At 41.9% G+C, this 12887-nt stretch overlaps 1 protein-coding gene across 2 annotated transcripts in view; it reads left to right on the top strand.

The window, feature by feature from the left end:
* The window catches only part of FSTL5 (follistatin like 5), a 644560-nt gene that overhangs the window by 40519 nt on the left and 591154 nt on the right, over nt 1-12887 (top strand). The window lies entirely within an intron of this gene.

The raw sequence follows: 12887 nt of genomic DNA, 5'->3' as shown, positions 1-12887 counted from the left end.
CTCATCTACTCCTGGAGCTCAGCTAGGCAGCCATTTAAGGTTGTTATTGTGTTATCAGTGCCTGGAGCAAAGGACAGGTACAGTTGTGTATTATCTGCATAGCAGTGGTAGACCAGGCCATGACATCTGATTATGTCACCCAGTGGAAGCATGTATACTGCAAAAACCATGGGAGATAGTATAGAACCCTGTGGGGCACCACAAGACAATGGCACTGGTGGCGAAGAATATACTCCCAATGAAACTCTCTGTGACCTGCCAGCAAGTAAATTATTTGAACCAGCTGCCACCCAAACCACATAACTTCTTTAGGCGCTCAATTAGATTTGCATGGTCAACAGTGTCAAATGCTTCAGAGAGTTCCAGAAGGATTGGGATTGAACTGTCTCCTCTATCCCATGCATTTAGAAGATCATTGAGCACACATACCGGAGCTGCTTCTGTGCTGTGTCTTCTCCTGAATCCTGACTGGAATGGATCATAAATGTCATGGGTTGACATGTGGGTCTCTAGTTCAGTTGCAACCACTTTCTCATAACCTTTCCTAGAAAAGGAAGATTTGATAATGGCCTGTAGTTGGTCATGCAGTCAGGTTCTAAATTAGATTTTTTAAGAAGTGGTCTGACTATTACTTCCTTTAGTGGTTCGGGAAAAATGCCTGTCTGCAAAGAGCATTCAACTATTTTTGCAAATGCAGGGCTGATTATTTCCATGCACCCTAAAAGAAGCTTGGATGGGGCAGGGTCCACTTCACAGGAAGAAGGATGCAACAGTCGGGAAATTCCAGCAATGTATTGTACATCCACTTCGTCAAAGATGTCCCATGAAGGCAGGTGTCTTACTCTGGCAGGCTTGGTATGTTGGTACTCCTTTGGTGTCACTGTGGGGATTCCAGCCCGGATGATAGATACTTTATCTGCAAAGAATTTTGCAAACTCATTGTATCTTGACAGGGAGAGGGTTACATCAGGCTGCAGGCATTCTGGTTTGCAAAGCATCTTTACGGAAAAGCTGAGCAGGCCTATTTTTTGCTGCCATGATCTTATTTGAAAGGAACTGTTTTCTTGTGGGTGATTGTTGATTGGTATTTTCCAATGTGTTTGATTAGATTTCATTTATCCTCTGCCTGGTTTGTCTTCCTCCATCGTCTTACAAGTATACAACCCCTTTTCTTAAAATCACAATTACTGTTGTCAAACCAGGGTGCTTGATGGTGTGGTTTCCAGGGTGCTTGATGGTGTGGTTTTGCCAAAAGGTCCAAGTTAGCTGCCAGGGCCTGAGGAGTCATACCCCTCCTTGGGCAATATTTGGTCAATTCCATGGGCAAAGATCTATGTTGAGGGGATGCAAATGAGAACCATATTGAGTGGTGGTCTGACCATGTGGCTGTGTTTATCTTTAAGTCAAAGACTTCTAATCGAATCTGGAAGACAAGATCAAGAGTTTGACCACTTTTATGTGTAGCAGAGGGGATGACTTGTGTGAACCCGAGAGCATTCATTGTGCACATGAGATCTTGGCCAAGGTGTGAGAGCTCATCATCGACCCTTGCATTGAAATCACAGAGGATGAGGCATCTTTGGTGCTCCAGAACTAGCCCAGCAACAATGTCTGCAAACTCTTGTAGAAATGTCTTTCCATCGCCAGGGAGGTGGTAGATGAAAAGTGCTCTGAAACCTAATTGTGCAGAACTCTGGGCAGCAATACACTCAAATGAGTGAGTAATTTCCATTGGGCAGACCCTAAGTTTAAGTGACTTTTTAAAGCAGATGGCCACCCCGCCTCCCCTGCGGTCCAGTCTGGGGTTGTGAATGACAGAGTATTTTGTTGGAGCTGCAGCTTCCAGGATAGGTGCTGCATTTTCATCCAGCCAAGTCTCAGTCATACAGGTTAGAGTCGAAGATTCGATAAGGTCAGCAATTGTAGCAGTCTTGTTTTTTAAAGATCTGGCATTACAAAGGACAGACCTGATGGGGCAATACCAGAGGGCCTGCAATTTTCTTTAAGTTGGGTGTGTCTGCACTTTGGATGTCATTCACAGAACGAGAATTTACAGATCTTTACTTCAATGCACAGGGCTGTCTGTTGGGCGCTACTTCTATTTGTCTCCTATTTGAATTTGGAGAGACTGAGGACAGGTTACAGTTGATAGAAGGTTCACGGCTTCGATTCCTTCAACTGCCAGTGCCACGTTGAGTTTTTTTTTTAAATGCCCAGGGATTTAAGAATGGAAGCCTGTGCCGGATTAATAGGAACTGTCTATCGTGGTGGGTGAAGTGAAAGTATAAAACTGGAGGTGTACAAATACATTGTGTCCTCAATGACAGATCAAGTATGACTTGCATTCGATGAGAGAGGATTAAACAGTATTTCCCTTCTCGAAACCGAGAGTGATCCAGAAAATGACAGTAGAATGCTGCTACTGCTGCCGGCAACTGGTATGGGCAATACGTACAGAATAAGTTGCTCTACTACGTCAGTAACTGTGGATGTTATATATATATATATATATAACAAAAGAGTGACCCCAAGTGCGCCCTTGTGGTGTGAGCAGCTACTCTAAAACCCCCCCTGTTAGTGGGAGGCAGTGATAGAAATAGAGAAAGCAGGGATTAGAGAGCGCTTGAGCCACCAGCTCAGATTTCCACCAATAGCAGTTAAATATAATGCAATACAATTAGTAATCGTAAAACCAGAGTGTATTTTTATTAAAAAAAAAAAAAAAATTCTCAAATATCACATCTGGAGATGGTATTTCTTTTGGAAACGTATAGTCAACAACCCAACGCGTTTCGTCTTTACAAAGACTTCATCAGGGGTTTAACTGTAGGTGGTAAAGATAATATTATCTTTACCACCTACAGTTAAACCCCTGATGAAGTCTTTGTAAAGACGAAACGCGTTGGGTTGTTGACTATACGTTTCCAAAAGAAATACCATCTCCAGATGTGATATTTGAGAAATTTTTTTTTTTTTAATAAAAATACACTCTGGTTTTACGATTACTAATTGTATTGCATTATATTTAACTGCTATTGGTGGAAATCTGAGCTGGTGGCTCAAGCGCTCTCTAATCCCTGCTTTCTCTCTCTCTCTCTCTCTATATATATATATATATATATATATATATATATATATATATATATATATAAGCAGTGCTACTGCTATTGGCAACTGGTGTGGGCATTCTGCAACTCTACTACTGTTGGTAACTGTGGGCATTATGTTTAAGCATGTTTACTGCTACTATGGGCATATGCAGGAGAGCTTGGGGCATTATGTGTAACATAATGTGTGTTGTAATGTCATATGGGCTTTATGATGTGCTGCATATTGTGTAAGGGGCATCATGATGTGTGGCATAATGTATAAAAGGCATTACTGTATAAAGGGCATTACTGTATGTGGTGTGTGTTAAGGGCATTACAGTGTTATGGGCATTACAGTGTTATTGGTACTTTTATATGGCCACGCCCCTTCACCATAAAGCCATGCTCCTACATTTTTGGCGCACACTCTCCTGGTTTTCACCAATTCTTTTTCTGGCAAAAGGGCCCCAAAATGGCTAGCACTGGTGCTGTGTAAGGTGAATAAGATTGTGCTACTGTGTCATGTAATTTGGAATGGGAGTACTATTGTGAGGCCATATCCCTTCCTTGTGAGACCACATGTCTTTCTCTCGGTGTGCGCTGTCCCTTTGTATAGTTTGGGAGGGCACAAATTTATAGTTTGCAAGAGGGCGCCGAACACCCTTGCACCAGCCCTGGTGGGGGACACACCAAAATTGATCTTGCCTCCAAGCAAGTGTGATGAAGTTATGCCACTGTGACAATACAATCTCCTGACAGCCTACAGTACAGTACAGGTAGAGCCATCCTCATCTAGCCCATTAATAGGATTAAGTGAGCCAGAGATGTCGGACTTAATCCTATGCTAATCCCCTACTGTATTGTTCTATGTATTGTATTGCAGCTGAGAACAATAGGCCTTGGTGAGCCATGGCTCGCCATGGCTATCCAGAGATGGCTAGTTGAGGAAGGCTCCATCTGTATGTGCAGTGCTGCCTCCTAAACTGTGACAGGAGCAGGGTGTTGCACATAATGTTACAGTGCAGTACCCGGGTCTTGCCAGTTAGTCAGCACTCATGTGCAGTTTGCACCCCAGTATTGACACCACTGCAACAATAACTGTTTCTGACTATGAAATCATTGTCTGAAATCAAGTGTCTTCAGTTTTCTTAATAACGGTACTTATATGTTAGTTGGCGAACGTAGCGAGCCCCGCAAGGGGACGCGGAAAACTAAGCAAATAGCTTAGTGGGCGCCCAACTAACATATAAGTACCTTAATAACAAATAGATATAGCAAGCTTGCATAATACCAATGTGACCACACACTGGCTCATCAAGTGGCTAATTAGTCAGATTCATTTTTAGGAAAAAGATTTTATTTTTAAATGATTTTAATGATGGACAATTGCAGTGTGTATACTTTATGTATGTATTAGAAATAATGTTTATATAAATTTACACTTTGAGAGGACAGCACTTCATTCTTTCTGATTAATATTAATAATGTATGGATTTCAGAATTGTAAGATCCATTACCTGAACCAGGGTTATCTGCCCGTCTGTTCCATTAAGTATCAAAATAATATCACCTTTAATAAAGACAAAATACAAATCAGTGAAGAGAATATGGCCACAGCGTTTTTTTTTCTTTAATACCTTGAAGGGCGGTGATGTGGCGGGAACCAAGCACACCCACGAGCCCTGATTGTCTCAACATAAATGACTGCGAACTGTATAAAATTTGATTTTGCATACATCTCTGAATCAGGCCCATTTTTGCAGTTACAGTATATACAGTATACAGGTAGCAGTGTGTGGAATAATGGGGCAATTGTATGAAGCAGTGGTAATGGAGAAGTGAACCAGAGGAGAAGTGGCCCATGGCAACCAATCAGCACTGAAGTAACATCTATAATTTGCATAATATAAAAATATACCGAGCAGCTGATGGATGCCATGGGCCACTTCTCCTCTGGCTCACTTCTCTCTTATCACTGCTTCATACATCTACCCCATTGTGTTGTAAAGCTCCAACAAGACAGGTGGTAAGATATTTCAACTAGGTGGCTGGGGACTGCTCACCCATACATCTCCTCTCCCGTGTTCACCTCCTCTATCTATTTAGAAAAAAAAATGGTTGTGAAAATGCCCCAGCTCAGTCTGCCTATGGTAGCAACTGACTTTATGGGAAATATCTACAATATTAGCATTACATGTACCGTATGATTTTTCCAGTTTGGTAAAGGTTTCCAAATGATTGTTCTCAAAAGGACTCTTAGTATATTTGTATGTATAGTATGACAACAACCTCTTACTTTTTGTTCCACTGTATTGAAAACAAACAGGGTTGTGCGCACGTAGTTTTCAGCAGGAATACTTTTAAATGTGTGTGTGTGGGGGGGGTTCGGTGTTATGGGAAAGGCGGTCCACCACCTCTCCAGTACCACTTTAAGCCCTGATGGCCACCATTTATAAGCAAGAACCATCACCATCATTATGGCCACCATTTATAAGCAGGAACCATCACTAGTACGATATTGGTACCTCCCTCTATGATATAAATGTGTGTGTGTGTATGTATATATATATATATATATATATATATGTGTGTGTGTGTGTGTGTGTGTGTGTATGTGTGTATATATATATATATATATATATATATACATACACACAGATGGAGCCCCTCTCATTTATTGCCAGTGCTCGCCAGAACATCCCTGCTGGCGAGCGCTGGCAGAGAGGGACTCTATTAGACTGGGACATGCAAGCATCTCACACGCATGCGCATCCCAGTCAGTCGGCGGCTTGGCAGCGGGACCCTGCCTGTCTGCTTCAGGGAGACGGGCAGGGTTAAGGGGGTTCTGGGAGGCAGTGAGGACTGGCAATGGGGACCGGGGAGGCGGCGGATTGGCAGCAGGGAGCTCCGTCGGAACAGGCATGTGAGCGTCTCGTGCACGCACCCCTTTCCGACGGATGGCGGCTGGCAGGGGCTGGCGATTCTATTGCCAGCCCCTGCACGAATGAGAGGGGCTTCATCTGTATATACACTCCAAGAAAAGGTTGCTTCACTTACAGGACTTTATATCAGAATATTAGCGTTTGAGAACTTTTTTTGAGAAGGTTCTTGTGCATTTGAGTACAAACTTTTATTCTTATTCCCCGTCTTCAAATGTTCTCAAGCAAATGAGGTTAAAAGATGTTGGTTGAGCTTTCTTACAGAGGATTTACTGACAGGAAATCTGCTGTGTATAGAAAAAAATATATTCCATCTCATTGTAATAAAATCTTTTGTTCCAAAAACCTTCTGCAACTATATATCAGTGAATAATGAGTACTTTATACTGAAATAGTATTTTAGGTTAAGTATATCACTCGTTGAGTGAGAACATGATACTTTTTATAAGTTCATTGCACCATAGGTACTTTTAGCAGAGAAGACAGAAGTCACCCACATCAGGCTGGTAAAATCCCCGTTGTTGGTCCTTTGTATTATAAACCTCTCCATTGTTTTATGCATTAAATATATATATATATATATATATATATATATATATATATATATATATATATACTATTTTTCCCACTGATATTACACTAAAGGCAGTATTCTATTAGCTGCAGTAAATTACCAGGACCTATCCATTTAATCCCGTGCTGGCACTTCTTGGGGATTTTATTTCATCTGAGGCTGATGAAATCTGCTATAAGAAGCCTTGTTCCTCAATCATGGCTGTGAATACACATAGGTCCGCAATGTTTTGAGCCAATGGGTGACTTGTTGCAGTGAGGATCGGAGTCTGTAGGTGCCTATAGGGGTATCAGTGGTCCAGGCCACTGATACCCCTAAAGGCACCTACAGACTCAAATCCTCACTGCAACAAGTCACCCCTATAGCCCTGTACTGTGCCAGGGGCGATTATCAGGTAACTGCCATAGAACAGCACTGTGCCCGGGCAACTACCCGATAACTGGTCCCCAGTACTGACCTCCACCACTTCTAGACTAACCCCAATGACTCCCGAACCCATGTAACCACCCCCCTGTCCCTCAGCACTGGGTGAGCACCACCCTACCAGACGCACAGCCCCTGGCCTGCCCGGGCTGCTGTCACACTGCCTTCTGGGCTCTTCCCTCCTCGAAAGGCCGGATACACCCGACAGCGTCACCACCCTCGCAGCGCAAACACCAGCACCGCGCATGCGCCTGTGTGCCGTGGGGCACTCTGGGAGCTGTAGTCACTGGTCGGCACCTTCATGATGGAGAAGAGCGCTTGCGCCTGGCTACCGTGGTGAACCCTGGGAGCTGGAGTCCCGGCTCTGCTGCCTGTAAGGGGGGTAATACGCTTGCACGATGCAGCAGCAGATTCCAGTGCGGCGGCCCTGCAGGAGGAAGACTCGCAAGATGATTACATCATCTCGCGAGCGTCAGGCAAGCACAGCGGCGAGCGGGGGACGGGTACTGGGGAGAGGCGCAGGAGGCTTTTCTAGACAACCGGATTCTGGGAGAATCCCGGATAGCCTCCTGGAGGGTTGCCACTAAAAACGGGAGAATCACAGAAATATTCTCTGTAAAGCACTGCGGAATATGTATGTGCTATATACATATTCTGTTAATAAATAAATAAATAAAACTTGCTGTAGACCAAATGATCCCATTCCTTACCAAGAACCGCTCCAAAGTGGAATAGCATTGAATGCTTTTTAATATTTCTTGATTTTTCCCACTTGCCCCATTAAATCATGCATTATGAAACCATGGCAATTATTAAAATATGAATACAATAGAAACATGAAACTGTACAGAATGAGGGGACATTTTGTTTTTAAATATTTCACCAACCTTTGTGATCTAACTACACAGCAGAGAGTATGAAGAAAACCTTTAATTAGTTCATATACCACATGTCGTTTCTTGCGATTAGTTTGTACCAAAATAGTTCACTCTTTATACTTTATTATTTCTGAAATAGTGTTTTACATTTATAATTTGAATGGTATGACAATGAAAGTTATAAAAGTTATAAAAAAAAGATAAACATAGTAATTGAATTGATGGATATAAAGTGTTCTGAACAGCAATATACACTGATACTACAATGCAGTTTGGTAGTCTGCAATCCTAATGGAATTTTAAACTGATAAATACTGTACAGTATTTCAGGTTATTCTTACATTAAATAATGTGGTAATGACTGCATTTATGATTGCTCAAACTTTTGCTATGCAACACTTCTTTTATTATAGCAGAATAACAGCCATGCCACTGCATATCTTATCTTTGCAAACCAGGGGTTTTAATGAAAATGAACATTTAACCATTTACAGTAGCCTCAATATGCCATGATGTTTGAGATGTCTGGCAGAAGTGAACTGTTAAGTATTGTGCAACTTTGCTAGAGTCTAATGCTGGTCGTACATCAGACCAACTTTCCTCCAACTATCCAATTAGTTGGTTGGATGGAATAAAAACCTGGTACTGGATAGGAGCAAATGTAATTTCTAATTAAGTCATTTGTTTCCCAAATCAGGAAATGGACAAAAACTGTGTCACTGAGACAATGGGGGTTATTCTAGTTCACTCTTTCTGACAAAATCCTTTTTAGATGGACAAAACCATGTGCACTGCAGATGGGGCAGATGTTACTTGTGCAGAGAGAATTAGATTTGGGTGGGGTTTTACTTCAAAGTGAGATCTACATTGCAGTGTAAAAATAAAGCAGCCAGTATTTACCCTGCGCAGAAACAAAATAACTCACCTGAACCTAATTCTCTCTGCACATTTTACATCTGCCCCCCTGCAGTGCACATGGTTTTGTCTATCTAAGAAGGATTTTGTCAGAAAGAGTGAACTAGAATAAGGCCTAATGTACTGTAGTTGGACCTATTTAATTTAAACTTAAAACTTAAAAAATTTCACTGAATGTTTTTGGTCATTCTCCTGAGTTTGTCAGCAAATTGCTTACTGGCATTTGCCCTCACACAGTACCAGATTTTCAACTAGTTGGATGGTTGGATGAAAGTTGGTCTAGTGTATGGCCAGCATAAGTCACAACACGATATGAGTAGGACACATCAGTAGACTGTGCTGATAAATTTTATATACAACACTTGTATATTGTGTGTGATAACATAACTTGTATTAGGAAAAAGCTATGGCTGCTATATTGTAATACTTTGTATGCAGATTAAGGGTGGTATTCAATCATCGGAGATGGCCGCCGGGCCCTATTCAATGCTGTCTTCCTCGGCAGAACGAGCCTGACCTCACAACGTGTTGGGCTTGTTCTGCTGAGAACGGCCGGGAAGTGAGGAGCTGCCGGATGCAGCTCACCTCTTCACGGCCGCAACTCACGGCCACGTCCCCTTTTCGTCCCACTGCAGGCAGGACATTGAATCCCGCCTGTATGTTCTCGGTCGAGCTGACCGCGAACGGGACAGGGTCATGGCGGTCGAGCAAGCTCAATATCCTTGACCTCCAGATTAAATACCCCCTTAGAGACTACTGCTAGGTACACACAGCCAGCCAGTAATATATATAGTGAGCCTGTTGGCGGGTGTATACCTCCGATAAATCTGTTCATGATATCATTCACAGAGAAATCGTGTCAGCTGTGCAGATCAGCCAGTGCCCGATATATCTGCAAATATATCGGGCCATCTGGCTGTATTTTTGGGCTGACATGACAGTTGAGCAGGCAGGTTCAAATGCCCACCTACAGTAGCTTACTCACCTTTAGCCGCCGACACATAAAAAAGTGTTGAATATCAGAATAATTAAGCATAGACTCCTGGCACATACTAGCTTTAAGGCAACTAAGATAGAGGTTAGATGGAGTCATATGGCAGACAAGCCCCCCACAAAATTTTTCAGTACACTCTAGAATTTATTTTGTATTATAGGTAGGAATTGTATGAGACTGCATGATATTACAAGTATATCACAATTATATTGTAGTACCTATCAAAATAACAAAAATACTTGGTATATAACAGTGGGACTCTGGGAAAGTGGAGCGGATCTTCATGACATCATGATGACACCACACTAATATTCTGCTGTCTGACCGGTGGGATCATGACTGCATTCCCTTGGAACATATATTTCGTTGTAAAAACTTTATGTTCATACAATATGTCTTAAACAACTGAATTAAATCTATAACTACCTGAACTCTATGGAAAAAAAAACGAATTCTGATGGGACCCAGATTGTGTCTTCTAAAATTCATTCTGCTAGAAAAAAATGTGCTCGACTTTATATGGATACTGCATAAAAAATCCGATACTGCATAAAAAACGTACACTTATTTATAATTAAATGTGACAAGCACAAAAATTGCCAAAATAAGCTCAGCAAAGGGATGTGAACAGGTTAGAAATGTGTCCGGGATTTGTTTTGTACAGGCAAAAGCAATCTTTTCTCTGCATTACTGTAATGAATATGAATAAAATAATTAACCTCTGCATTTTTACATTCTATTTAAATTTATACAATAATGTTTGTTATATCAGATTGGCAGTCATTTTACAGACAGGTTAGAGACGCCCCGCCAAATTACTCTCCCCCCCCCCCCCCCAATGCCGTACCGCACGCACCCCTCACTAGCCTGCGAGGGAATGTGTACAAGAACACATCCCCTTGCATGCGTTGGAAGGGGAGTGATATTATTCAATGGTTGACAACCTTTGAATGATTTTTCTCCACTTTGGAAATTAAAATCTGTCTGAAATGACTTAAATTTCAGACGGAGGTTGGTTAAAAGGGGGCATGCACTGATGTCATGTATCATGTGACAAAACAGAATAAATAGCAGAGCGCTGGGAAAAATACTGTGTCCTTGCTGCCGTCTAGGGGGGATACTCAACCCCTCTTAGAAAGGATATCAATGGAAAAAAAGTAGGCGGCGCCTACTTTTTTTCCATGTATCATGTGACATCAGCCACCCGCCTCGAACAGACATCGATCCGCCTGTGTTCCCAGGGGAACGCCCAGTGTTTTCATGAGGGCATCCAAAAAACATTGTGCCTTCCCTTCACCAGCCTCCTCTCTGCCCCTTTCCCTCCCTTGCCCGTGCGAATGCTTCGGTGAGTGTGATACTCGCCGAAGGCTTTCACACAGGCGGTCTGCACATGCACAAAATCTCCCATCCGCATGTGCAAAACCACAGAATAGGCTGAATTTGGCCCTGACTGATTGAGCCTGAATCAGGCCCATACAAAGTGTAAGAACATTTTTAAGTTGTAAGTAGAAATGGATAAACTAAATTGGCAAATCCTGAAGTTTGATTCAAATTTAGCAATTATTTTTTCTAAAATAGTTACTAGCATTACACTAGCCTGTCCAGAATAATTGAATTACCCTGGAGAATAAGATCAAGTATAGCACTTTAAAAATAAGCCAATGAACAAGAATTACATGCCTGTAGCCTTATAAATAGATCTTACATCTCCTCTTGAACACATTGTTCCTGGATTGTTCTATGGGGAATCATCTGTTAATGCTTCTGTTGGTGATTGTGACTTAAGCTGTCACTCATCAGTGACCCCTCCTCTGACTATTCTAATCTTCATCTTCACTTTTATTCTATGCTTTGATTGTACATTCAGATCATTCTTCTTGCTTAGCTTTATAGGGAATCAGTTGGAGTTTAAAAGACTTTTGGAAATTCTTTCTCCTCTTAGAAAATTTGAGCAAGCACTTTTTTTTTCAACGTAAACTTTTTATTAATTATATACCAAAACATTATTATAGGTGTGCTGAAAAAAAAAGAGATGGACAATATTTGGGTAATAAAAAAGGTAGGGTAGGGAAGACAGACCATCATCAGGCATCAAATAAACAAAACAAAGAAGTTACAGTGTCAGCAAGTCAAACATCAGGGTCCACACTTGTGGACCCCCAGAACAGAGTTATCATGGGAAGAAGTATAAAGCATTTAAAAATAATGAGGAGAAGAAGTGTTCCAATTCTGAGCTATAGTGGCTCTAGCGCAACAGTTCTTGAACTGTGGGTCCTGACCCCAAAGTGGGTCCCCACCTTCTCATCATGGTGTCACGACGCCATGTTGCTGGCCATCAGGCTGTGAGTTGTCTGTTTTTTTAGACTCCTCCCATAAATTTGTGCCTCCACAATGCTGCCATGTATGTGCTGTCTGCTGACTACACCTGTGATGTGATGACCTTCTGCAGTAACTTGCTGGGGTCCTGTAATTATTTTTATTGTCTGATGGGGTCCCAGAGCAAAATAGTTTGAGGACCCCTTCTCTAGCAGATAGTATGATATGCCCAGGAATATATTGGATAGATTTGGGGTACCAATGCAAAAGGGCCATGGGGTTGAAAAAGATGCCTAAAACATCAAGAATAAGGGTTTACACTACCACCCAAAAGGAGCTTAATACAGGACATTCCAAAATATTTTACCATCTAAGTGGCAGAGACTCCAAAAGAGTTTGGAGGTTGCAGTCCATATTTTTTGTTATTTAGGAGACAAATGAAGTCTGTTTAACAGTTTAACATGCATCTTGTGCATTTAGTCAGGAAAAAAGAAAGTGTGGTACAGTAGATAGATTCCCACTGTTTAGGGTTGTATGTATAGATGTGTTATCATACATCTCAATAGCCCATGCAGTGGGACATACCTGGTGTGAGTGAGCTGACATGTCCTGTGCAACTCTGTTAGCGGACTCTGTTGATAAACATATGTGGCATGCCTATATTCTGTGTGTGACCGCACCTCTTGAAGGTCAGTTTCCCATTTTAGGACTTGGTTATAGGGCGATTATAAGGAGTACCAGTACCATAGGATATAGCCC

The sequence above is a fragment of the Crinia signifera genome, chromosome 1 (assembly GCF_055691185.1).
Source record: "Crinia signifera chromosome 1, ASM5569118v1, whole genome shotgun sequence".
Taxonomy (NCBI): Eukaryota; Metazoa; Chordata; class Amphibia; order Anura; family Myobatrachidae; genus Crinia; species Crinia signifera.
This window is presented reverse-complemented; position numbering and strand designations above follow the sequence as displayed.